Here is a 5,000-nt window from a genome sequence, read left to right as displayed (position 1 = left end):
GGGCATAGCTAGCTACCACGGTCACCAGTTGATATTAGTGTGGATATACAGACAGAGAGCTAGAGCGAGTGATAGAGAGATAGAGAGCAAGACATAGAGCCTGGAGGAATGACACACACACAAACACACACACACACACACACACACACACACACACACACACACACACACACACACACACACACACACACACACACATTCACACACATCCATCAGACACACCCACACATGCCCTCATATAAATCAAAGTATGCCCTACCAGTAATAAATTCACCAGGAGCCTACATGACAGCTGATTCTTGTGCAGACCAGATGTGTGTCTAGATCTGGTCTGAAGTCAGTATGTACAGTGCATGGGGGCCCAGTAGTCCAGCACTACATTTGATAGTGTGCTGTTGTGCTATTGTGCAGTTGATGATGTTCATGGTGGAGTTAATGCTCGTGTAGTTAAAGCTAGCGGACAGTGCCGGTGTAGTTAAAGCTAGCTGAAAGTGCACGAGTAGTTAAAGCTAGCGGTTAGTGCTTGTGCTGTGGCTAGCGGTGTGGGTGTGTCTGCTGGGCCTGGGAGAGGCAGACATCAAGGCCCAGGCTTCAGTCCCCTGCTGCTGCTCCCATCCTGTGTTCAATTATTCAACTCTGACTCCTCTCCTCTTTTCTTCTCTCCATTCCTGTCCTGTTCTTTCCTATACTCTCCCCTCCTCTTCTCTTTTTGTCACTCCTCTCTTCCTTGATCTTCTCCTCTCATCTGTCTTCCTCTCTTCTCTTCTCAGCTCTTCTATTCTATTGTCCTTATCTCTGCCTTTTCCCCTTTTCTATCCTTTGCTCTCCTTTCTTCTCCTCTCCTCCCTTCCTTTCCTATCCTTTGCTCTCCTTTCTTCTCCTCTTCTCATCCTCCACATCCTCTACTCTCCTCCTGCTCTGCTATACCACAATGGGCTGGATAAGTTGGTATATGTGGAGAGAGAGAGAGGGAGAAAGAAAGATAATTGATTGTCTCTCTTTCGAAAAATCTACCAGTTACACACACTAATCTTTAGGAAGCTTCTTCAGGACATCACTCAATGATCATTCATTTTCCAAACCACATAGCTCACAGCGCGTTAATACAGCTAATGTCTGTGCTAATGATGAGCATTGGGGTAATTATACATTCTGGTTGCCCGGGGGAAAAGACCAAAGCATGTTTATGAGTAGTTATGTGGAAAAGGCTTCAAAGGCCACATAGTGCCACATGGATGCCAAGGCTCTTTTCCCCACAGTCACGTTTCAGTGCCCCGGCCCATGTGAGCCTCCTCACAGGGCAGCCGTGGGGGGTTGAGAGTCCCAGGAGACATTGTGCTGAGACGGTCGGTTTTCTCCCCCCCTTGCTTCCTCGTTCTCGCCCTCTCCAGCACGTGCTCCGTTAAGCTGATTCAGTAGCACTCGCTCAGGCTTCCGATAGCTTCATGCACATTTCTCAGAGCAACACTGTGTCACAGGCTTTTGAGTGTTTCATTTTGATATGCGCGTGAGTGTGTGTGTGTGTGTGCACGTGTGTGTGCATGCATATGAGAATAAGGAGTGAAGTGAATAAAGGAGTGAAGTTATTTTTATTAGATGTATAGTGTGGTTTTGGAATTGATGGTGGTGTTATGTATTTGTGTGAATGTGTGTGAGTGTGTGTGTGTGTGTGTGTGTGTGTGTGTGTGTGTGTGTGTGTGTGTGTGTGTGTGTGTGTGTGTGTGTGTGTGTGTGTGTGAGAGATGAGAGAGACACCGCACACAGTGCAACCCACTCCCGCTCACACACGCCCACCAGAGAGACTTCTGGGAATTGAGGAATCCAGATCTAGAGGTCTTGTTTCTCTGTTGCACACACACACACACACACACACACACACACACACACACACACACACACACACACACACACACATCAACACACACACACACACACACACACACACACACACAGTGCTCTCCCAGGAGGTCAACAGCAACAAAAGAGTGGGAAAACTCTTTCACAACACACATTAAAACAGCATGTGACTTTGTCCCTGCAGAGCTGTAAAGCTTTGAAAAGATAAGAGGCAAGGCTATGAGTGATACAGACACACTTTACGTTAACAAAAGCTTGCAAAGAGCTCAATGTGAACAAATCCTGCCAAATGTTACTGTCTTTCATGTTTGATATTGGGAACTATGTGGCCATTTCCCAACGCATCCAAAGTCTTTACTCAAGAGAGGGTGTAATATCTAAAAGGCTTACATGCTCTCCTGAATAGCTCTAATAATAGGGTGCCTTACTTTGCTGTGATAGCTTAGAAGCCACCGTCAAACTTAGGTGATTGGGATTGAGGTGCCTTGACCTGTCTGCTGACATCTGGTTGAGAGAGCTGTTGACCTGACTCGTCAACAATGCTGCTCTTTAGCGCCAACATTGGCCTGGAGTGCAACAGTGTCTTGAAGTGTGTGATTTGAAGGCATTTTTGTCCTCCTGAACATCGGAGACAAGGAGAGGCTCCTCCGTGAAAAGCTGAGCTGCAAGTCATTTCGTTTTCCGCCCCATTGGTTGTATGTGGTTTTGACCCATCAATGAACCAGTGTGTGTGTGTGTGTGTGTGTGTGTGTGTCTGTGTGTGTGAGAGAGCAAGAGAGGGGGATGAAAGGAGCGAGAAAAGGAACTTGAAGAACAGGTTTTGCATCCCTCTCTTCGAGGAAACAAACAGAAAGAGTGGTGTGTGTCTGTGTGTGTGTGTGTCTGAGTGTGAGTTGCCCTCCAGGCTTGGTGCCTGCGTTCTGAAGAGCTGGAGCGGGTTGCCACACTTAAGGGACTGTTCTGTCAGCCAAAGGCACGCGTGCTCACATGTGCACATACCACACGTTTCTGTTCCCCACCCTCTACATCCTCGTCCTTTTCTCTTTGTTTCTAGTTTCTACTCTTTCCTGTCTCTCTCGCTTTTTCTCTCTCAAATTAAAATTCCAATGGCTGTATTAGCAAGACCATAGCACACCCTTCAACATATGAAACATCCTCTGTTGCTTTTCTACATGGGCATTGCTGTCTGTGCCTCATCTTTCCTGAGCCCTGTCTGTCAGTCAGACTGATTGCTCTACGTGGGCACACAAGCGTTTCATCTCCTGCAGATCAGCTGGCTTCCCACAGGGGGAAATAATCACCTGGGCTCTGTGTGTGTGTCTGTGTGTGTGTGTGTGTGTGTGTGTGTGTGTGTGTGTGTGTGTGTGTGTGTGTGTGTGTGTGTGTGTGTGTGTGTGTGTGTGTGTGTGTGTGTGTGTGTGTGTGTGTGTGTGTGTGTGTGGGGGGGGGGGGGGGGGGGGTGGGACCCAGCGCTACACCTGCCAATCACAACTGGACTCAGCCCCCAGAGAGAGAGAGAGAGAGACAGACAGACACATACAGAGAGAGGGAGAGAAAGAGAGAGAGTGCAGGGGTGAAGGTGCAGAACAAATAGAGAGAGTGAGAGTGCTGGCAGCTGTGCCATCCCAGGGTTTCAGGCTTCTACTGTAATTGCCATCATGTCTGCCACACATCCAGACACATTCCTGTGGTGTTTTGAGACTTTAATGTTGTGTTGACTTTTTAATACTCCCTTTTCTCTAGTCAGAACTTGTTGTTGTCATCAATCAATTGTGTTCATCTGTGTGTGTGAATCTGTGTGTGTGTGTGTGTGTGTGTGTGTATGTGATGTGATGTGTGTGTGTGTGTGTGTGTGTGTGTGTTTGTGTGTGTGTGTGTGTGTGTGTGTGTGTTTGTGTGTGTGTGTGTGTGTGTGCGTGTGTGTGTGTGTGTGTGTGTGTGTGTGTGTGTGTGTGTGTGTGTGTGTGTGTGTGTGTGTGTGTGTGTGTGGTATTATGGCTATTGATATGACTTTATTTGACTGTCTGTCTCTAAAGGAGTGGTCTGATTTACACTGCATGCTCCTTCTCTATCACTGGTGTATGTTCTGACTTTACTTTGAGTCTCCTCAGATCAAGTCGTCTGACAGACGACTTCAGTTAAATGTTCCTCTTTAGTGAAGCTCAATAACCAAAAGTGACATGTCAGTCACTTACAGTTCCAACTGAGTAGAACATCTTCGTGGGAAAGTTCCATTATTCTCAACACAATCCGTGAGGGATGATGTGGGACTCTAGTGTGTGTGTGTGTGTGTGTGTGTGTGTGTGTGTGTATGAGAGGATGGGTTTACAGACAGGGCCATATGAGTGGGTGTGTGTTTTTTCTTAGGGAGTGGGGGACACTAGGCAGACCTTTAAGGTGGCGTTGCAGTGGAGGCCTGGGGGGCTGGTGGATTAGTGGGCGGATATTAAGAGCAAACACCTACCCACGCCACCGCTGCTGCTGCTGCTACTGCCACTGCCACTGTTGGCAGCCAGCCGCCCCCTAATGGAGCTGACATTTCCCTCCACAGACACCCGACACACTCAGACACAGCTCAGGCTGCTGCTCTTTTCCTGCTAATGATGGGAGATGGGGGTGGTCGGGGAGGGGGGGGGGGGGGGGGCTGGGGTGGGGTCGGGTGGGGCGCTGCTGTTTCACTGGAGAGCTGCAATAACAGCATACAAACTATTTCGCCCACATAGTGATGTAGTGCAAAAAGAAAGTTGATTTTGACACAAAGTAAAATGCTTCCCTACATATCTGGTGTATAAGGTTTTTTTTTTATTTAAGCTGCTGAAATTCATACAATGCTCAGACCATGTTGAGTTCAGCTGATTGAGTAGCAATTGCATGCAATGTCAGCATTCATTATTCATAGACTCACTTCATGACAGCCATCATAGCTAAATCAGTGCATTGTGGCATCCAACCATTTCATCCATGATGCATTTTCATCTCTAGACGCATTGCTCTGTTGTGTATATAACATTACATAAGTAAGACCATCTATTTAATTAATGAGTGTAAAAATATCCATAACTTACTGTCAACTCAGTTGGCCTAGAGATAGTGTATTATATAAGGGAATGTTACTGTATATTGTGAGCTATATTATATCATAA

The 5,000-nt window shown here is 47.0% G+C and overlaps 1 protein-coding gene across 1 annotated transcript in view; it reads left to right on the top strand.

The window, feature by feature from the left end:
• baiap2b (BAR/IMD domain containing adaptor protein 2b) overlaps positions 1 to 5,000 on the top strand; it is a gene marked incomplete at both ends in the record, with an annotated part of 48,102 nt that overhangs the window by 31,675 nt on the left and 11,427 nt on the right. The gene's annotated exons all lie outside the window — the stretch shown is intronic.

This window comes from Sprattus sprattus, assembly GCF_963457725.1.
Source record: "Sprattus sprattus genome assembly, chromosome: 3".
Classification (NCBI taxonomy): domain Eukaryota; kingdom Metazoa; phylum Chordata; class Actinopteri; order Clupeiformes; family Clupeidae; genus Sprattus; species Sprattus sprattus.
Note: the sequence above shows the minus strand (reverse complement) of the source record. Positions and strands in the feature narration are given on the sequence as shown.